This window comes from Hipposideros armiger, unplaced genomic scaffold (assembly GCF_001890085.2).
Source record: "Hipposideros armiger isolate ML-2016 unplaced genomic scaffold, ASM189008v1 scaffold_106, whole genome shotgun sequence".
Classification (NCBI taxonomy): Eukaryota; Metazoa; Chordata; class Mammalia; order Chiroptera; family Hipposideridae; genus Hipposideros; species Hipposideros armiger.
In genome coordinates, this window is record NW_017731456.1 from 161,026 (window position 1) to 183,883 (window position 22,858).

The 22,858-nt window shown below is 41.5% G+C and overlaps 1 protein-coding gene and 1 pseudogene across 1 annotated transcript in view; one reads left to right on the plus strand and one right to left on the minus strand.

Moving 5' to 3' along the window:
• The window catches only part of CACHD1 (cache domain containing 1), a 211,010-nt gene that overhangs the window by 26,024 nt on the left and 162,128 nt on the right, over nucleotides 1-22,858 (plus strand). The gene's annotated exons all lie outside the window — the stretch shown is intronic.
• On the minus strand, nucleotides 4,275-4,572 carry LOC109384927 (ATP synthase subunit f, mitochondrial pseudogene; annotated as a pseudogene).

Consider the following 22,858-nt stretch of genomic DNA (forward strand, 5'->3'; position numbering starts at 1 on the left):
TGCCTCACCCGGGAAGAGCACAATGATCATACCAACATGGACCAGTGAAGCGACGTCCTCCACAACTAGACTGAAGAACAAAACAGCAATTTGTCTACCTGTCTGTTCCCCTTCCCCGATTCCCCAATGCTGTTCCCCTCCCCCCAATTCCCCAATAAAATCTTTAAAAAGAAAAACAAAAAAACCACACGCCTAGACTTCGCTCCCTCTTGTTGGCTGAGATGGTAGCTGTATTTTTAGTTTTACTATAATATATTTGAATAGCTTTGAGTGTACTGCCAAAGGCAAGAGGGCACTTAATACCTTTGCACTTTATAATGATTTGTTTGCCAACCTGGCTGATGGCCCAGACAAAGCATCCTAGCACTTGGGTGGTTGTGAAAGTGACTTGATGTTTGGAGCTTGTTTGAAATTTTTAGACCTATCCTTTGAAATATGTGGGATATTTCACTCCTGCTTATAGGCTCAAGATTCTATAAATGATGTCAGGAGTTTGCACAATTGCCTCACCTTATTATTGAAAATATTTTGATTGCTTTTTGGCTTATTATTATTTTATTATTATTAAGTTTAGCCAGTCTAGAATATCTAAGAGGTGGTATGCTAGGAAGTTAAGAGCAGTCTAGCAATTGTTGAGTGAGGAAACTATATTCTCCATCTGTCGGGGCCTTGAGCTAGTTGCTTAACCTCTCTGTGCTATAGTTTCCTCCTGTAATCTACTAGACACTCTTCTAGGTCTAATTTTCTGTTATGTGCTAACTCAAATTTTTCCCAGTCTGTTATAGTCACGGCATCACATTTAGGTGATTGCAGTGCTTGAAAATTACAGCTTGTTACGAAGTTTCGTGGCTTTGGGTGAAAATGGAGTGGACCATAGTCTAGAATCCTGTTCTTCCTAACTAGAATGTGAACAGTAGAGCTGGTGCAGCTGGGAATTGAGGACAAGAATCTGTTAGCAGTGAGTCAGTCTCTTCCGGCTGAGCCAAACTGGGAAAGCTTTGTTTATGGGTCAGTGAAATCACATGACCTGGACTACCTTTCTACAGGATAGTGGTGCATGGAAGCCCAATTTCCTCAGATCCTAGATTTTCCTTAGAAGTTGCCACCAAAAAAAAAAAAAAAAAAAAAAAAGCAGCAGCAACTTTGCCTAAATGGTTTCCTGTCCTTAAGGTTTCCATGGAGAGAACATTTTCAAGATTAAAGGACTCTAGCTGTCATTTTAATCTGAGAGGCCTTAAGATTTATGTTTCAAAGCAGAGTGGAAATTTAGTACCCGCTCCCCCCTTTCCCCATCATCTTGTGTTTGTTTGGACAACTTTACCTTTTCTTCCAAAATGTTGGGGGTCAAGGAGTAATCAGCCCATTGGCTACTGATTAGTTATTAGCTTTGCGGTAAAGAGAGAGTGAGAAATAGAAATAATCTGGTGTTTGTAGTGCCTGTCTCCTGAATATGAAGGCAGAGCTCTCCCCCTTCCCCCTCCTCCCCCAATTCTGCATGACTTTGGTCAGCTGTGCAGATGGCAGATGAATAGATGCACCTTTGAGCATCAATTCATTTAGCCAACATTTTTTAAGCCCCTACTATGCGCCACAGTGCCTCAGGAAGCCCTGGGGTAGAAGTAGAAAAGGGCACACACAGGCCATGCATCCTCTTACTGTGCTGGTGAGATGGGTAGAATCTAGGAGTCCTTCCTAGTTGTGAAATTTCACTTCCATAGCAATAGCTAGCAGCAGTTGTCAAGGACAACAGGGAAGGGCAGGGAAGGAGACCCTTAGCCAGGAAGAATCAAGAGGTTTCAAAATCTGGTGAAAAGACTGTGATGGTTTCTGTTTTCAGTTCAGGAAAACAATAGCTGGGAAAGATACTGGAGTCAGCCCACATTAAACCCTGACTTATTCTCCTGTTTATCTGCAGAGCCCTCAGCTCCTTGTAACTAGGTGGGACCCTGGGGAGAAAATAATCAAAATAACAACAGGATGAAGAGAAATGGCAAAAAAGGGACAGGAAATTTACCTGGAGCCAAGAGTGAGTGTAGACTAGATTTCAAACCCTTTGACAGGCCTCCAGGCATTCTTCTTCAGAAAACTCCCCATATTTTTCTAAGGCTAGGGGAATATACCCCTAAACAAAACAGTGTTAATGCCTTCGAGAAGCTCACAGACAATTTAACCAGTGGTTAGGTATAGCTACTGGGGAGAAAGCACAGGGGTCTCAAACAGCATCTAATAGATACTGACTAGTGCCATTTGTAAACTCATGTATGCACAGGACCCAATAGAGTACCTGCCACAGTTACACGGGACTCATTCATTTCTTCTCTATGTTCCCACCACTTGAAATGGAAATATTCTTTGTTTTACAAAACATTCAATTTAAATCTGTATTGGATTACATTTTGTATTATACTACAGTAATACTCTACTTATTTTATCATTGTCTTGATTTCAAAAGTGACCAAATCTTTATTTGTGTGTGTGTGTGGGAAGGCACCCTCCATTTCCTCATTTTAAAGCAAGGAAATCTGAAGCTCTTAGAAATGTGGCTTCTTGCCCACGTGTGCTCAGGTAATTGGAGATGGGGCTCAGGTAATTAAAAGCCGGGTCTCCGGACTTTCCATGCAGTGGTGCTTCGACCACCTCTTAGTATTTTAAATGTGAAACAAAATGGATTCCCAGGCCTCCACTTGGTGCCTGCAGGGTTTATTACCTGATTTCAAATTCTTTCTTGATTCTCTGATTCCTGTCTCTGTCAAAACTGAGAGCTCAGTTGTCCACGGTGTCACATATCCTTGAGTAAGGTGTTGACTACTGTGCTAGGCTGATTTAAGAAAGTGCAATAATGGTTTATGTTAATATACATTGATCATCTCCCCACTTTGCAACGTATAGAATGGAGCAAGACCTTAAGAAGTGTGAATTATTTGAGTCTTGTTTGACCCAACCTTCATAGGCTTATTAAATAGACCTGACTTCCCAATTAGCCTGGGATACAGGTTCCTAGAAGTAGTGCTGATCAGCTCAGGACTGGATGGCATTGTGATCCAGTGATCCCAGCATACTGTATTGGCCGTCTCCACGTGTCTGCATGTTTTTTGAAGTCATGTTAGGTCTCTGGACAGAGTGTTTTACCAGCTGCCTTTTGTACAACTGCTGGTGAGTTTCCCAGGCTGAGTCATGTTTATGATGTCATAAGACTTGACCAGTTTCATACTATGGGCTGATTTTTATCAGTGTTCTTGACCATTCCCTTGAAGGCACGTCAGCCTCCATAAAATTGCATTTTAACAACGTGAAGGATACTCTTCAGTCAGTTGCCATCATGTTCAAAACAATTGGTGAGAACACAAACTAAGTGTCAGAAACTCAGTGGCAGAAAAAAAGTCACAGAGGAACATGGTCACACATACTGTAGCACACTCAACTCTAGCCAGCCTTGTAGAACTCTGCCTGAGTGGTAAACATGGTAAAACTCAGGGGATTCTTACGTATTCTGGGCTCCATAGAATTCAGGGAGTTCATGAACTTGATGAGAAAAAAATTATAACACAAACCTCAAAGAGAAATTTAGCATTTCTTTCCATTGTGATACGCACAATAAACCCTAATAGTATTAGCAGTACTTTGTCATCAAAATAAATGAAAGATAATTTCGTAATGTGTAGGTATCACAGAGAAGTTGAAATCACATGATCCTCACTACTTTGAAATTACAGTAGTTGTTAGACACTCTGCCAGATCTTGTTGATTGACGCATTAATAAAGAAGCACACATTACTACATCAGAAGTTAAAAAAAAACATAGTTGGTGTTCTTTATAATCCTGTATGTTTTATGTTATACATTTAAACACATGGTTCTGAGAAGGTGTTCACACACTTGACTGCACTATCCCTGGGCTTTGTGACACAAAAACTAAGAATCCCTGGGCTGGGATAGGCTGCAGCAGCGGGGAAAATCATTACATCTCAGTGTACACATATTTCTTGTTTAGTTAATATCTTCTAGGGTTGACATAGCTCTCTTCTATCTTGAGACCTTAGCATCTCAACTTGAGACTTCCACGTTTGCCTAAACAGGGCAAGACAGGCCTGGAGAACTCACATTGATTTGTATAGGCTTTGGCTGGGTGATGACACAAGTTGCTTCCCTCCCCCCCACCCCCTCCCACCCCATATCAGTCATCTTTTGGGGGCATTCATTCTCAGTTAAGATATGAAAGGATTCAGTAATGATCATGTTCCACAAGGAGGGGTATGAAGGCCAAGAAGTCATGGTCAGGAATCCGGAGCAGTCCTGCCCACTGGTGTCCTCCAGTGGTACTTGCATAATCATTCACATTTGAGCCCCTTGTAAGAAAGGTAGCAGTTAGAGCATGTAAGCTACCGGCACCTGAGACACCCCAGAGATGCTCCCTTTCTTCACACTGACATACTTATAATACCGGTAGCAACAGCTTTGAAGTGCTCCAGCGAGGCCTTTAGGGCTGAAACCCTCCATCACTATCCAGCTTGGCAGCTCCCCTATTTTGATATCCATGAGTTTCTTCTCCTTCACTTGTATGACTGATGCCATCTTGAAGTCCTGGGTGTCCACCTGCTGTGACAAGTCACTTCTGATCACAACCTGTGGGCCATACTTGGTCATATGACCCCATGTAACTGTAAAGGACATGGGGTGTGGAAGAGAGCAAGCACTTGGGATGTCCTGCAAGTGGCAGACATATCTGTTTCTCAATAGTATGCTTTTCATTGGGCAAAAGTGTTAAAGCATTGTATCTTCAACAATGAAGGTGCCTAATAAATATCTGTATTCTATAATAAATGGTATCCATGATTGGGCATGTAAACAAACCAAACATAACCCAGACTTGCAATTTCAGAAAATCCACTATTGATGTTCATACACTACAAGAATTCAACCTATTCCTATGCAGACAGTGAGAGTTTATTAGAATTCTTCTATAACTCAGCTGCTGCTTACAATGTGAGTCTCTATTTCCTCCCCCGCCATTTTAATAAACAAGGTAGAACGTGCAATGAGCTCACACCACTGCATTTTCTATAGAAAAGAAATGAAAAGAAAAATAGTTATGATCAGAATCTAAGCATGGTTTGCCTTGATACCCTGACAGTATTTCTTGCCTCCCTTACAGCTCACAACCTCGTACCAGCTCCATCTTTATTTTATGTATTGTTTCTCATGGGATAAGACCAGCTTCACTCACTATGACCAGAGGCAGAGGCCTTCAAGTCTGGTCGGTAGCTGTATTCATGGATTTATTTTAGTCTCATTTCACTACCTCTTTGAACTGATTTATGCCTTTTTGTGTTGATGCCTTTAGCAGTTAATTCCATATATTAACTAGTGTTTCTATAACAAAATACTATCTGAATGGCTTCTAGAAATTACAGCTGGCCAAAATGACCTCTAGTGAAATTACATCTACTTCTGGTGTTTTGTGCACATAAAGAGCAAACCATGGTAAATATAATATAAACTTTGAAAGATTGCCTACCACAGACTTTCTTTTAAATTAGGGACTTTCTCCCTGAAAGGTGTAGAAGGATTGATATTCAACTTTCCTGAAAGGCTAACAAAAAAGAAATAGAAGTGATTTCTAGTTAGAAATCATCAGCTCCATCATATTTTTAAATAAAACAGTGTCTTAGGGGCATATGCGTAGATTTTGAGAGAGGAACTGGGCATTGTGTGTGAAGTTACTAGGAGAAAAATTGTGGACAAGCTTGTCCTAGATTCCTCTTTGCTGGCACTAGTTAAATACAGTGACCATGACAGATACAAGGTCTAGAACTCAGGTGTCATTGCTAAAAGGTGTCCTTTCTTCCCCCTTTCACCTTCTTCTCTATAGAAAGTATACAAATAGCCATTTGGATATAAGTGATCCAAGGCTTAGTTTACTTCAATAATATTTAAATATTTAAAGTTAATTTGTTTCGGATGTGTTTCCAGTTGTTTTCTTCTTTAAATCTAAGAAAAAGAAGCAGCACAGATACTTCCTGGTTTGGAATGGAGAAGGCTGTATCATCACAACCTAAACCGGATACAAAGCATTGCAAGTAGGCGCCTCGCCCACAACGGAGCTGTGAACTTATCCTGTAATGTACACTTCATAGCTATTTTATTTGAGCAAATTCTCCCGAGCCCTAAAATTGATTTGTTGTGTTGCTCCCCCCGCCCTTTTTTTTTGTGCCAACAGTTATTTAGACAGAGCTGAAACATATTAAGCACGGGTTGAGTTCCCTATTGTCCTGTCTGGCACTCTGTTTCCACCCACAGTGTATGTACGCTGGTGTACATTAGATCACTAAGGGGCTCATTATTACTGAATTCCAGCCAGGGCTTCATTTCCTAAACACATGTGCTTGTCTGGTATTGCTTGTAGGCCTTAAGCTCTACTTCTCCCTTGTGTGTGTGTGTGTGTGTGTGTGTGTGTGTGTGTGTGTGTGTGTGTGTGTGTGTGTCTTTTGTTTGCAGAGAATAGGTACATACAGCAACATCTTTTCAGATGATATTACAATTTGTGTTTCATTTACATATTCCCTTATGTTGACACTATTTCAGGTTAACGAGGAGACTACCACCTCTGTCTAGTTAATGTCAAAATTGGGGTGAAGTGGAATAGGGGAAAGGTAAAATTTTTGTTGGATGCGGAAGAGTAAGAACAAAGTTAGCTACAATTAAAGCCACTTAACCTGTAGTTACGCTCCCCAAACCCAAGTGACAGCCTTAAAACTAACCACTGAATTCTGGAAACTGAACTGAAAAAGGCTTGGGTTCATTGCATCAATCAAAGCAGTTTTCCCATTTTGCGTGCACTGATCTCCCCTTATTCCTTGGTGTTGATGGGAAAACTTGGTCAAAAAGGATAATTACTTTTTTATTTAGTTGCATGCTCTTCAAAAGGCAACAGCAAGCATTCATTAATTTCCATCTGATAGAGCTGAACTTTTTTTTTTTTGTGGCTAAACAATTGAAACAGGAAATGACCCGAGATACAGTTTCCATGACACCCTGTCACTTGGATCCAGTTTTCCAGAAGATGAAAGACCAAAGCCGGCTTTTGATAGTGAGTAACTAATTGGACTGGCTGATAGTGAGAGAGTTTCTTAATGTGAAAAATAAAGGAGAAAAAACTGGAACAGCTGTGTTTTGGTACAGTTGTCTAATCCCCAGATAAAACACTCCAAGGACATTGAAATTGAATAGTGCCTTTAGTTAAGGAGAAAAAAAAATCTAAAATCTGTGAAAGCACTGGCTTACTTGACAGGAAATACAGAAAATATTTATGTGGAAAAAAAATAACAAAAAAGAAAAATTTTACTGAGCCAAGATACTAAGTGATGCCTTTTAGGAATCATCTTTGGTCATGCAAAGTATGATTTCATATTGTAAGGATGTCTTGATGCACTCTTATGTGAAAAGAGAGACTACCTGCTGGATAATTTTTTTCAGCCCACATTTTCTAAACATGTTTCTGTGTAGCATAGTGAGTAGAGCTGCTGAGTTTTTGTTGAGAGGATAAAAAATACCTTTAACTTACATTAAATAAATTGAGACATTCAGTTAGAAATGGTTTCATCAACCAGTCCCCCCCACACACACACACACACATAAATTTAGGCTTTGATTGTATTTTCAGCTGAAGAGTTTGTCTGGAGAATTCAATGTGAATAAGCCAGGGGTTTGTTAAAATAGGTAAAAGTTCCTGTATATTGTTGGGAAGATCATGGGTTGGGAGATTTTGGCTCTAATTCCTGGCCTTGCCAGCCTTCCTCCAATGATGGGAACCTCTCTGGGACTCTTTCCCGATTTCTTGTAAGTGAAGGGGTTGGAGGCAGTCCTTAAGAGTTCTTTCATTCTGTGTACTTTTGAAATGTAGGCTAAGCTTTGACAACTCTTAACATAGAGGTTCATAGTGACAAGCATAATAGAAATGCATATAAAAAGATTAACCTTTTTAAATGGAGAAAACGTCTATATTTCTTAAAAGAGACACTATATCTTATCACAGGAAACTAATGGTATACATTAGAACTCGGTTTCCTTACATTTGAATGAGTTTTCAGGAACGCGGTCTTTGGATTTTCAGTAATTCTTAACCTCTCTCCTCTGGGTGTACCCACATCCTCTTTTGTCAGTTTTACAGCCATTGGATTTACCTGCTGGGCTAGTTCACTTTGTCTCTAGTTACCAGTCCTCTGGTTGTATTTTGTTTTCCCTAAGCAGATGTTAACAATGAAATCCTATTATATTTAGGAGGCAGGGTGTGGTAGTGGAAAGATAGACTGATCTGGGCATGACCAAGGGCAAATGACCTATTGTAAATTTCCCCCTTTGCAAATTGTACCCACTTTGGGGTGCACTGCAAGTTCCATGAGGCTAGAATCTGCTCCCCTCCTCGCATTTATAATCCCAACCAGCTGTCACAGTGCCTGCTCATGGAAGACACCCGTTAGATGTTTGCATGGATGGATTGTGAAGACAAAGTGAGATGATGTACACCAGGAGCACACACTAGCTGTTCAATAAATGGCAGGGGTGCTTACAGTGTCATCCCCAGGACTTGATGTTTTATGAGGCTGTTGGTCTCAAAAAGCGACTCTTGAGACGGACTGCTAAATTTTTTTCTGACAAAAAACTGTTTTGTTTTTCTTTGTGTTCACCTAAAAGAGCATTTCTACTCTAGTTACATATAGGTCACATTTCTTCTAAACCTGTCTCTTAACTAGGTGTGAAACTAGAGCTAACTTTTTATTAGCACCCCTCAATGTTAAGCTGAGTGTCCATGAAAGAATAGCCTTGTCTTCTCAGGGTCGTCACCCCCCAGTGCAAAGGGGAAGGGACAGAATCCGGGAGGACAGTCAAGAGCTGGAGCCTCCGCCTGCGGAACCACAGGCATTGACTGCCAGGGTGGCTGCAGGCTGCATCTGAGATGTGAGACTGACCCTTGATAAAACACCAGTCTGACACGCTCTTTGCCATATCACAGTGAAAAGGGGTTCTGGCCTCTCTCCCCGAAAGCAGAGGCTGCCTCCTCTTCTCAGGGGCTGGTAGTCAAGTCCAGCTGGAGAAATAAAAGCCACCGAACTGTTGCTTACGTCACATCCATGAGTCTTTCGGTGGGGTCTGGTGGGGAGGGTCCAGGAGACTTCTCTCCGGTACCCTCGTTGGCTGACCCAGAAACTCGGCTATCCTAGGCCTCTGTGAGCGGGGGAAGGGTCTCAGTTATCTCAGAAGTCTTCCCAGATGCAGAAGATCTCAGTTTGCGAGACAGGACCCGTGCGCACCCCTGCGCAGCGCCTGGCCTCCCCGCTCCATCGCCCCGTAGGCTGCGCCCCGCCCCGTCGCCCCGCCTCCCGGCTGTCCCCGGCCACCCATCCCCCTCCTGGCCGCGCCCCTCTACCGGGTCACTCACCCTCCACCCTTCCCCAGCCGAGGCTTCCCCGGTGGGCCGCCCAGGATCCCGGCCCTGCGTTCCAGCTCATTGTTCCCTCCCTCGGGCATTGTGCAGCTGCCCCCTTCCCCGTGCCCCCTGCTCTCCCAGCCGTCCCACTGTTTCTCGCCTCAGTGCTCTGTCCTTTGTCTTCCACGCCGAAAGCTCGCTTGCCCCTTCTCCTCCCAAGGATCCCACTGATCCCACTGAACTCTGCCAGCCAACCCCCGGCGGCTCCTGGGGCGTACCTCCTCCAGTGCCACCTCCAATACCTGCCACTCCTACCTGCTTTGGGCTGCACTTTCTATTCTTTTTAAACCAAGGTTACTGAGGTGATATTAAAAAAAACCAAAAACCACCTTTTTAAATGTGAGGGGACTTTCCACGCAGAACACGACGGTGCATTGAGGCACTGCTGGAGAATTGTGGCTCTTCACTGGTGTGTCATTATTTAGTTCTCTCCTATGAAGTGCCAAGTGGTGGTGAGTCTCTGGTGGACAAACAAGGCCAAGAAGGAGCCAGTGATGGGTTTCACCTGTCTGAACTAAACTGCCACCTGCCCACCACTCATTCATTATAGCATTTAATAAGTGCTTAACGCTGTGCTTGGTGGTGTTCCGGGGTCTAGGAATTAAAAAACAACAACAAAAAACATTACAGAGGCCAAAAAGGTCCTCATGGATGTAGATCGGTAATGTAAGTATGTACCTATCATTTATTGAACACTTACTAAGTGTGTAATTCTCTTACCTGCATTATCTTATGTAATCCTCACCACCTTACTACTACCAGTTAGATAATATGATCGATCCTCTAATTACAGCTAATGAATGGAAAAGCCAGCATTTAAACCCAGGTATTCTTAACCACTACACCAAACAAGACTAATAAAGTAGTGCAATGTATTTAGTGTTTATGATGTGTCAGGCAGTGTTCTAAACAGTTTGTATTAATTTGCTTAGTTTCCCAACCCCAATGGGGGTGTAAGTACTGTGATTATTATTTTATTTTATTTTATTTATTTATTTATTTTAAAGATTTTTATTGGGGAATTGTGGGGATGGGAACAGCGCTGGGGAATTGGGGGAAGGGGAACAGACAAGTTGCTGTCCTTCTGTTCTTCAGTCTAGTTGTGGAGGATGTTGCTTCACTGGCCCAAGTTGGCACCATCATTGCGCTCTTCCCGGGCGAGGCAGATCAGTCGCCGGCCTCTGGACCTCCGCTCACTGTAGCTGCTGGCCACACACGGTAGCCCATGGCAACCCACTGCCACAGGGGCTGCAGCCTACGCTGTCGCCGGTGACTCATGGCACCCCAACTCCAGGTTGAGCTGTTGTTCAGCATCTTAGCTGTGGAGGGCAGTGTCACTGGCCCTCCTATGTGGGATCCGAACTGGGGCCCTCTGGCGTCCCAAGCCAGTTCTTAACTATCGTGCCACTCGGCCAGCCCTGATTATTATTTTAATACTGAGGAGGGTATGAAGAGGCAACGATGAAATGACTTTTTCTCAGGGCCACCTCCTAATGATAGCCGAGTCAGAAGTCAAAGTCAGGCAGGGTGTAAGTGGGTATAGTGGGAGGAAGTGGGGTTTTTTTTCTACTTGGGAGGGGAGTCATGTGTCAAGAAAGATTCAGAGAGGAGGTGACCCTTATGCTGAATGGCTGGTGTATCTTGTGTATCATGGTGTTCCTGCCCAGTACACACTATGCTTAGTTTATAGACGAAGCTCAAAGGGTACCCAGAAAATGTTTTTAAATAGAGCATGATTTGTTGGAGCAATTAGGAAAGTTACAGTTCCTAAGTGGTTGAAAGCTAAGATAGCTGAATTTGCTTTTTACTTCTTATGATCTTTCAACTTATTCATTTATAAAATGGAGTTAATAATAACTCTACCATCTTTTCTTGTTAGATGTGAGTCCTTTGAGGTCCTAGATAGAAAGGCGTTGGAAGCTCATTTGTTACATATTAATATCTATTGCATATATCTTGCTTTCAAGGTTGTTCCTGATGTGCTAGAATCAGACAGGAGCAGATTTTTGGGGTTAGAGACTTCTCTAAGTTTCTCCAGCCAGAAACGCTTCCTTTCACTCTATACCACTTACCAGAGTCTTGCATTACATTCAGTCGTGGGCACTTCTGCTGACGACACGAGAGTATGTGCTTCTTAAGCCAGGCACTGCCCTCCTCACCTTTGCTTCTGAGTTTGAGACTGCACACAGCACATGCCAGTTGAATCAAACTAATGGACTGCCAGGTTAATGTTGAGATGAAAGGTGATGGTTTTAGTTTTTGTTGCTATTTTGTTACTCTCCGGGGTAGAAAAGGAACTTCTTGCATAGACATATAAAGCAAAGGCTTGAAGGCCTCCTCCCGGGGAGAGGAGGAGCAGGAGAATGGGGGAACTGGAGTAAGAATCTGCTGACAGCCCAGGAGATAGGGAATGTAGAAACTCAGGTTGAATTAGGAAGGTGAGCCAGAAATAAGACAAGGATGAGCTTTCAAGGAGCTGGGAATGGCCCTGGAACTTGAGCTCCATTGGAAATAGCACAGAGAAAATAACTTCTTTTTGAGATGTCAAAAATGTGGTATTTAAAGGAAAGAGCATACCTTTAACGAGTCAGAAGACTTGCCTTAGTATACTTCTGGCCAAGTCATTTAAAGTTGGGGCCTCCATTTCTTCACAATGGGAAAAATGATGCATCCTCTCTCCTTCTTAACACAGTTTTGTAGGAATTCCATAAGGATGCCCATAGAAGCACTCTTGTATTAAATGTACAGCACAGCACAAATACTGGTGAGAGAGCGTTTCCTGTAAAAGACAGAGAGCTGGACTTGCACTTGCCTCCAAGAGCATGTGTTCTTTCTTAGGACCTCAGATTAGTGAATTCGCCTCGCCGAGCTTCAGTGTCCTCGTGTGTAGAATGAGGGTAGCGATGCCTATCTTCCATGTGTGGACCTGCCAGGAAAAGAACGTATTTGAGCTGGGACTAGTCTAGAAAACTTGTCCCAGTGGTTGACATTGAATGCTTGCTCTCATTTAGATGTGTTCCTACTAAGTTCACGCGTTGTTGCTTCTCTCAGTGATCAAATGGTGGGCTAGGTAAAACAGAGATGAGACTTTGTTTAGAGAGCCATGCTCAGTGTTCTGACCTGACACTCCCAGGTCTGACACTGGTTTACCTGCGCAGACTTTTTTTTTTCTTTTTCTTTTTTTTCTTTAAACTCTTAAGACAAAGACAGCTTCTCCACCCTGGATAAGTTGCTTCCCTGGTTCTTACTTTTATCCTTGAAAAAGGCTTTGGGTTTCCAGCCACTTCCTTTTCTTTGATATCCCCCACCATTCATTCATTCATAAACTAACTCTCTCTCTCTCTCTCTCTCTCTCTCTCTCTCTCTCTCTCTCTCTCTCTCTCTCTTCTCCCCCTCACTTCCTCCAATAGTTGCTGCTCCCCCCATCTCTGCTGCCCAGAAGAGAAGCACAAAGGAAAAATATTTTTTCCCCCTTTTAAGGCTTTTATTGCTAATTATAAGAGAAAAAGCAATAGGGCATTGCAGCAAGATTACTCAGACTTATACAGGACTCAGCATTTATTTTAGTTCATGCTCTTTCTCTGTTATCTCGTTCCTAGCCACATGTATGATGGAAATGCTCTCTGCTTTTTTTATTGCTGAGGGTTGGGGTTCATCATCTCTTTGAACTTAGCAAAGGCCTCATGACTTCCTCCACCACAGCACCTTTCTTGCTTGTGGTACCCACCCCTTTGCAAGTGTGGAGTTTTCATTTTGCAGAGATCTCCAGACTGGGTAATAACAAGTTCACTTGGCTTCGGCTCTGTCCAGGAGGGACTAATTGCAAAGCAAATCCGAGACCATAATAAGGAATTGTTGAAAGAACACCATCTTTAATCCTTTCTTTGGCATCAGCCACTTGCTATTAAAAAGGTAGATTTGAATCAACTAAAGATGAACTGTTTTAGTTCATTTATCTTCCTTGGCTTAGAAAAATGGGTAGGAAGGAAAAGAGTCTTAGGGTAAAACACTGATGTTATTCAGTTATTTTATAAGGCTTTACTTTTCTTTGACCATGAAATTGGCCCTAGGGGGTTTTGTAAAGTAGAGAAGTTTTATTAAATCTCCAAGGGTAGAATTAAAACACAACATTATATATAAATATGAAGTTAAAACTATCAGGTAGATTTTATCAAAACATTTTTTCAAAACCATGTATATATATATATATATATATATTGCTGACATTTACATCCTTTCTCAGTTTATTAATAATAGGAAAGATTAATATAAGACATAGTAGAGACAGTGATTCTCAAACAAAGACTCTTGGATATATTTTGTGTTGCACAACTACTGGTAAGGTTTTTAAGTTCAGGGTTATAAAGGAATTCTAGGTTTCACAAAAAGATTTTTTTTTAAAGTTTGCTGAAAAACTGACAACTTGGATAGTTCATGTTCCACATACACATAAAGTCATATTTATGACATAATAGTGAAGAGGGATTAAAACATTCATTAAAAAAAAAACTAGTTAGGGTGAGTTAGGGTACTTGTTAAAGAGGCTTTTAAAACAGATTTTTTACTGGGAGTCAAGAACCAGGAGTTTCGGGTGGGTTCTCATGTTGGCACTTGACCAGCGGCGTAAACTTGAAAAAGTCTGTCCTTCTCCTGTGAAAACAAGGAGAAGAGGCACGGTAGACTCGCTCCCATGGGATTGTAATGAACGTTCAGTGACTAGACATTTGTTGCTGTTTGGGCTGCCCTACGTCTTAGTCACCCTTTTAGAGGAAGGGCAGATGGTTCTTCTCCCTGCTCCATAACAGCTAGGGTGATCTGTGTGGTACCCATACTAAGAGTCTCCCAGAGACTCCTGTCTGGGGCTTTGAACATTCAGGCAGCGATAGATAAGGACAGCTAATGATGTTAAGATTATGGAGAAGAGATTCCAGGCACAGGACAGCCAGGTGTCCATGGTGGCCTTCCAGCAAGGATTTTTGGGTGATTGGACCTGATGAATGTTCTCCGCTATCTAACCTGGCTAAGTTTCTGCCTCTTGTTGTGTTTCTAATGTCTTCCTAACAAATTCCTTTTCCGATTAAGTTCCTTCTCTCGATATATTTTTCTGGTGGTACTCATCACCCAGCGCTGTACAGTTTTTAAACTATGAAAAAACAGAAGTTGGCAGAGAGATTTGACCCACTGGGTCTAAGATTCATGTAATTTCAGAAAATGCCAAGTACCCTTATAAGCCCCCTTGTAAGATTGTTATATGACTTAATGGGATGTAACATATTGGAGCTTTAGGACCTTGAAAATTCTGTGCATTCATAGTTTGTTCCTGGAGGTTCTGATGAGGGAAAAATCTGGGATTAATATGGCCGTGGTACAGCTGGGATTCAGAATGTCAAAGAAAAGGCACAGGGTTTGGTAATGGCTCTGGTCCTTGCACTGGAGAGTCCACACTGAGCCCGAGAATGCAGGCATTTTCCTTTTGCTTGTAACTAACATGTGGTAGGTAAAATGCATAGCTATTCTGTGACTACTTATTTCTAGTGGTCCTTAGATCTCCACAGGCACTCCAGGACACTAAAGCTGATCGTGAGAATATGACAGTCTAGTAAGTAGGGTGAAGAAAACATCATTGCAAATTAAGAAGATGAATATTTACTGAGCTTCTTATACAGAAGGCACTACACTGTAATCTGTTTTTTTCTCACTTGATGTTACTTCCTTTATTTTATGGATCCTCATTGAGAAGATGTCTTAGTAACTTGCCCAGTATCAGTTACCTATTATATGGGAGATTGAACGTTCACATTCAGGACTTTTCTGTTTCAAAGCCTAGGCTCTTTCCATGCGATTCATGTTAGGATCAAAGGAAAATAAATGAGGAAGCAGAAGAAAGACCAGAGAAAGGAACAGAGGTTACCCAGGAAAATAAACAACCATTAGGTTCTGGAGATAAATTATTGAAAAATTAAGGGACAAAGGATCATAAAATTGCAAGATTGGAATGGACTTTAAAGGAATAAACTCATCATCCTGTCCGATTGGTCGATCACCCCTCCATAGAAGTGGTCACTCCGCCACAGTGATGGGGTGCACCTTACTTCATTAGATGGTCTGTTCCATCTGTGGACAGCTCTGGCAATGCGGAAATTATTCTCTATGACCCCAGGATCTCCTTTAGCTCCAAGTTTACCTGTCCCTGAGTAATAACCTCTTAGTAACTAAAAGCAATAGTTAATACTTTGGATTGCTAAAGCTAGGCAGCCAAGTGCTCAAGAGCCAGATGTCTAAAATCAAATTGCTTTGGTTTGAATCCCAGTTCCTCTGCTTACTAGTGGTGGCCTTGGACAAGTCACATACCCTCCCTAAGCCCTGGTTTGCTCATCTATAAATGGTGACCACGCCCCTACTCTGAATGGAGAAAGTCTACTGCAGGCCAACTGGAGTAACAGACAAAATAAAACATCCTGCAGATGTTACAGTCGTGGCCTAAATCCAAACTTCCACACCTCAAATTGCTCTACCTTCCTCTTGTTCATAAAGAGGAATTTCCCTTTGAAACTGTTATTTCAGTCATTTGTATTCATCAGCATGAAGATTAGTAGTTGTCACATCATATATTTGTTTTGAATAGCTCATATAAAAAAAGTCTGTTTTAAGAGTAGAGCTTTGTTTTTCAGTATATGTATATAGAAAATGTAACATGAGCTATCGTTAAGTTTGTTTGTTTCCACCAAGTAGCTTCCAGATTCTAACGTAATCAGGCCACATTATATACTTTACAAAAGATGAGAACTAATGTTAGTTAGCTGAAGGTTAATCTCTGACCTGTGAACATTCTTACACAAATTCATGCCAAACAGAGGCACACATTTCAGTCCTTAATGTATTCTGTTTTTCTGTTATCAGTTGCTATCATCAGATCCTGAGAGCCTGGCACCAGGGTTGAAAACTTGATTTTACAGCAAGCTGGTTTACCTTGAGTAAGCCATTTGACTTCTACCCTGAGATTATCTATCTGCAAATTTGTTGTACTATTTCTTGTAATATTTCTTACTAGGGTTGTTCTAAGGCAGGTTTTCTCAGCCTAGACACTGGTGACGTTTGGTGGTGGTGATAGAAGGTCTTTCCTGTGCATTTTAAGATATTTAAATTTCTGGTTTCAACCCGCTAGATGTCAGCAGCTCCCCTTCCCCCACACCTGTTGTGATAACCCAAAAATGTCCCCTGGAAGTGGGGCACCATTGACCCTCAGCTGAGGAACACTGTTCTAAGGTGGAACACGGCTCTATATGTAAAAGCCTGTTGCAGGCTGAAGAGCTGTGAGATAACCACTAGACCTTTCATTAAATTATCTACTTCAGGTAAAGCACTGCGCTAAGTGCTATGGAGAACAGGGCCAATAACCATGTGTAAGTTACTATCCCTGCTTCCGAGCAGCCATACAGGGGGGAGGTGATGTAAGGTAGAGTTTGATAAATCTGCAAGGTTCAGTTAATATATCAAAGACAAGGTGGCATTTGGCATTTAAATTATACTTAAAGGGAACACTAGAGATGGGAAGGACTCCAAGAAGGAACTAGTTTGTTTCTAGTCTTTTGATAGGCTGCCAGTCCGAAAATGGAAATGAAGGAAGTAGGCCTTAAAAGTGTGTAACAAACTGGAAATTGTATGGCCCACCTAAAGGAGACAGCTGCGATTGAAAGTAGGTCCGTTGTTGGCAGCAGGAATCTTAGTCTGGTGTGGTCAGAGCTTCCAGTTTTTCAAAAGATGTTGAAAATAAAGATATTGGTAAAAGGTGAAATTTCCCAAATTTTAAACATTGGCTCAATCTAAAACAACAATAGCATTATGGTGGTCAAACAAAGACGGATGCAAGACTAGTTAGGCTGCCAGTTTGCAGCCTCAATTCCAGGTCATCTTTTTTGAAAGGGGCGGGCTTCTCCCATTCTTTCTCTTGAAAAAACAATTAGAGGAAATGTTAAGTGAATATGTTCCTTCTTACTATATAACTATTCATTTCCACCCATGTTTTATTTTCTCCATTTGAATCTTAGTTATCAAGATAAAGTTTGCATCTAAAATGTTGACCTAGTTTAAATACAACACATTTTTGGAAAACATGAGCATCCTTCACTTAAGAATTCTCCAGGGTCCTCAGCTAAAAGTGAAACCTGGAATGGCTGCCAGTAAATGCCTTTTGTAGCCTTGGAAATTCAAAGTGATTTATCACTTGGTGGTAATAACTGGAGGCCTCTATATACAAGAAAGAAGTTAAAGGTAAAGAGGCCAAAAATAACAAGTATAACCATATGGCTTTTTTCAAGAGGTGTCCATATGACTATCTAGCTAAAAAGGACTCTTGCCAGCTTGACTGTGAGTTTTCTTTTCTTCTTCTTCTTTTTTTTTTTTTTTGTAGCTTTACATAATAGTCTTTCAGCTTTAACATTGTTGGAAAGGAATTCTTCCTCGTTTTACTCCTAGGTTTTGAAAAACTGAACTATGGTGTGGGGAAGAAATGTGTCTTATACTCAGCAGAGCTAGATTCATAGTTGGCCATAGGATTATTGGTTTTTACCTCAGCACAAAGCTGTGTTATGACCCCTATTTATATTCTTTTAAGTCTCCAGAGGTAGTTTAGCTTTTTATGATGGCGTCCAAGTTCCATGTCCTACCATCTATAGCACAGTGCGCTATCTGGTTCTCAAGGACAAAACATGAAATACTTTGTGAAATGCCTTGAGGAAATCAAGATATATATTAATTAGTTCATATAGTTTCTACTTGTATAGTGAAGTAAATGACATACTATGACCTGATTTGTTCTTATAGAATTCTTATTCTTAGTAATTATAATTAAGTAATCTATTCTATAATTATGCTGAGAAAGAGCATGAAGTTGACTAGTGCACAGGCTCTGGAGCTCATGTGTTCCACCTTGGTCATATGAAGATATTTTCCCCATGTTCAAGCTCTCCAGGTCTCTTACTTAGCATGTTGGTATCCGTGTGATTTTTATCTCTTTACAGTATGGAATGATTTGGGAGGCGAGCGTGCGCGCGTGTACACACACACACACACACACACACACACACGGCCAAAATTTAGGGCTCTAGATTAACCTGAATGGTATGAATTCTTAGATTTTTTTTCTTTGTTTTTATAATGAATCCTGAACTCTCATTAATACAAACTGTTTAATAATTTAACAATGTCTACTCACTTAACCAAACAAACAACATACTTCTAAACATAATTTCTTTGGGATATACGAGGTAAAACATAATTGGGGAGCTGTGGAAATTACAGACTTTCAGGTTGTAATGAAAACAGGAAATAATACAGACCCTACTACCACTTTGTGTGAGAGACTACATTTAAATTACTGTACGAGCCTCCACAAACCAGATGCATTTCCAAGTCTGATTGGTTTGACATTTGTCTAGGACCTTTGGAATATAAGCTTATACAATTAAAAATGAAAATGAGTTTCTACCCTTGCAAGTTCAAAATATCTCAAAGCACTTTTTCCCCCCTCCTGAAATCATTTTGACTATTAGTATTTGTGGTGGCATGGCTTCCTCATAGGAAAAATGCTATTATGCAACAGCTGTAGATGTGTTGCCTGAACGCATGCCAATTCTGTTCAGATTGAGCCGCAGGGACTGCTTGTTAGCTCCCTAGCTGCCTGGGAGAAAGGGTAATGTAAAATTAATGTATGAAGAAAGGTCTGCTTATCTGACAATATTTGGGGATGCAGGTGGTCTGAAGTGGTGTACAGAAATTAAACTAACATGCTAATCTTTCTATGTTTATGGAAAAGTGACTGGGATTCATGGTTCCAGCGCTGTCGGTTTTAAAAACCAATTTTAAAAATGGGGAAGGGCATTGGCTTCGCCCCTTCCCTTACCTAGTTCTGTTCCTGAACTTAAAGCATGTATAAAGCTTGAGATTTTGAGATCTTGGGGTGTTTTGAATTTAAAGTGTGTTTCATAGGGGAGTGGTGGAAGAGATTGTTAGTAGCATTCTCACAGACAGGCTATAAATATCTAAGAAAATACTTGTTTATTCAAATAGTCTTTTTCTTGTTAAGTAGCATGTAAATTAGACTGATGCTGAACATTTTTAGTTCTAAATGAAGGATAATGTAACGTGGGTCCTTCATTCAGCAATGTCGTCCCAATTCTTAATATCCTTTCCCTTTTCATATGCTTTTTTCTTCTTCCTGGTGACTTGGCAACCAGCGATCAGTATCTCTCTATTCTCATTTGAGCCAAAGCAGTTCACATCAGCATTCAGTGTCCCGTGATGTCCAGTGCATAACTCTGTGGCATCATTTCTCGTGTGGTTCTAGAATAGCTGGTTCGGTGGTCTGCTTCATCCCTTGACTGGGAGTCTTACTGTATAACCGTCCATCTTGATGTGTTTGTAACCACAACATCCAGCATGGCATTTGGCACACACTAGGCACTTAATAAATTGTTTGTTCATTTATCAACAAACAAAAGGTTCTGTCAATGAGGTTGTTGACATTGGAAAGAAGGAAGGACTAAAATAACGAGTCAGCTTTCCCCACATCAATCTCAGAGCTGGTTAGGAGGAAGAGTCTGGATTTGAACCCAGGTTTTCATCCTCTAGTTATTGTTCCTACTGCTATAAAATAGAACTATTTGTAGAGAAATTTTTTTTTTGAGACTTTTCTCTCTTTCAACTTACTAGAGCAATTCTTTTTCTTCTTTTTTTAAAAATTTATGTTGGGTAACAGTGTGTTTTTTCCAGGACCCATCAGCCCCAAGTCAAGTCATTGTCCTTCAGTCTAGTTGTGGAGGGCGCAGCTCAGCTCCAAGTCCAGTCACCGTTTTCAATGTAGTTGCAGGGGGCACAGCCCACTATCCCATGTGGGAATCAAACCAGCAACCTTGTTGTTAAGAGCACGCACTCTAACCAACTGAGCCAACCAGCCGCCCTAGAGCAATTCTTTTCATATTTCAAACCCTCTTCCCTAATAAACCCTGGTAGAATTCTACCAAAAACAAAACCACAGAAACTTGTCGAGCAGAGCTGGAGTGGGAAATAGCATTGGAGTTAACTGGAGTCAGAAGGACCTGGGTTTCCATTCTGGCGTTTTGCTCCTTACTAGCAATGTGATCTTGGGCAAGTAATTTAGGCCTCAGTTTTGCTGTATGTAAATTGGGGATACTCTTAGTACCTATTTTATAGGCTTGTGGGGATCACTTGAGATAATGCAGGTAACGCACTTGCTGTATTTCTGAGACATAGTTTCTCAAGTGCCGCCTTCTATTAGCATATAGGTACATTTTATTCATTCAGCAAATATTTGCGTGCCTACTATGTAGTAGGCACTCTTGGTCCTACTCATTCATCAGTTATCAAAACAAACAAACAAACACCGCTTTCCGCATGGAATTTACATTTCAGTTGCCTTCCAGCAGGGAAGAGCTAGACAATAGACGTAGTGAATATTGGCAAGTTAAATTATATCGCGTGTTGGAAAGTAGCTAGTGCTAGTAAATAAAAAAGAAGTAAAGGATGGGTAAGGAGGATCAAGAAAGTTTGTGGGGGTCTGGGGTGGACTTTGAGGTGGCCATTAAAGTATTCACTATGGGTCTCACTGAATAAAAGATACTTGAGCAAAACATTGAAGCAGGTGAGGGAGTTTGCTGTGTGGATTTCTGGGAGGAGCCTGGAAGAAGGCTTAAGGTGGGGGTGAACGGCAATAAGGCCAGGGTGGCAGGGACAGTAAGAGGGATCACTAAGGCCTTAGAGGCCCTTGTGAGAGCAATGGGGAGCCATTGGGGCAGGCCTAAGGAGAGGAATGACATTGTCGTCTGTCGTCGTCGTCGTCATCATCATCATCATCATCGACATGCTGCCTCTCTGGAGGGAGGGACCCGGGCAGTGTAGCTCCTTGCCCCTCTTTCTCCTATTAGCTTAACTTTTTACACTTTAAATGTGTGGGGGGAAAGTGTATTCCACCACCCAGGGTAGCTGCCCTGCCTACTCTGTCATTGATTGAACTTGGCAGTCCTGTGGCTGTGATGGTTGTATTCCTTGGGAAACAAAGGAAATGATTAGATCTTAAGAGGGAAGGGAAGTAGAATCCTGTGGCAGCACAGCTTGCAGTCCTCTTTGAACAGGACTTGATGTCTTCCAGGCTTCCTGTGCTGAACCAGGAAAGCTTCCTAGAGCATCCTGGGAGGTGTTGGTTGGTTTAGTGTTGTTTTTTTTTTTTTTAATGTTTGTATCTTTTTACCGTGAGGATGATCCATTATGGGATAGGAGGAAGAGCTTAAGTGTAGTGATTTGTCTACTCATGACCTATGCTTAACTGCTTCCCTCCTAGATAACAGCAGCAGACATACTCTCAGCACACATGGGTGGGAAAATGTTTCTGTGCTGTGTCTTCAATGAGAATCAGTGATTCTTAAAGCTGGCTTTCAACATCCAAGACTTGTCTTCCACTGTTCCATTTGTGTCCTGTTACTCTCAACCAAGTCAACATGTAATCTATTTTTTTTAATGTGTGCATGGGAATATGGTGAGATTAGGGAATGGTAGATGGGATGGGAGCAAGTCATAATGGAAAATTTAACCCAAGATCGCATGGGATTGGAGTCCAAGGAGCTAGGTTCCATGCCCAGTTTTGTCAAAGTAGTAGTGTGACTGTGACATCTCTGAGCTTGTTTCCTCCTCTCCAAAATGGATTAAGTCACATGTGCCTTTTCTGCCTCATGGGATAGAACAAAATAAGGTATATAGTTACCAAGTTACTCGTATTGTGACGCTGAATGTTGGGAACAACTTTTCTGGCGAAGTTATTGTTTGGGAAAGGAAAGAGGGCAGGCTGGTTATTGTTTAACCTTTTGTAGAGAACGTCAACATGTCAAGCATGGATATTTCTCCACTGCCTCATTCCGCAGAAGTTGAAGCTTTTGGCTTTCTTACAGGTTTTTTACAAACTGTTGCCCTCTGCAACCCCATCGATAAGGGCCTTGAGTAGACCATCAGCCTGTGCCTTCCAACCCACATCCTAATACGCCTTGCCCTCTGTCTAGTGGTCCTACTAATAGCTTTTGCCCCTCACAATACCCTGTCTCTTCTCCGTTATGTTAATTATTTGGGGGTAATTTTGGAGATAGGCATCACTTAATTGAGTTAAAGCTTTACAACTGAGGGGTTACTCATTAGCAGGAACAGTATTTTATCTCATTAACCCCTTGATACCATCCGATAACAAACTTAATGGAAGATTTTGCTCCAAAGTCTCAAAGAAACTCAGGTTTTGGGGCCTGATTGATATACTTTTTGCCTTTGGCAATGGAAATGTGGGAAAATTCCAGATGCTAAATAATCTGGGGCCAG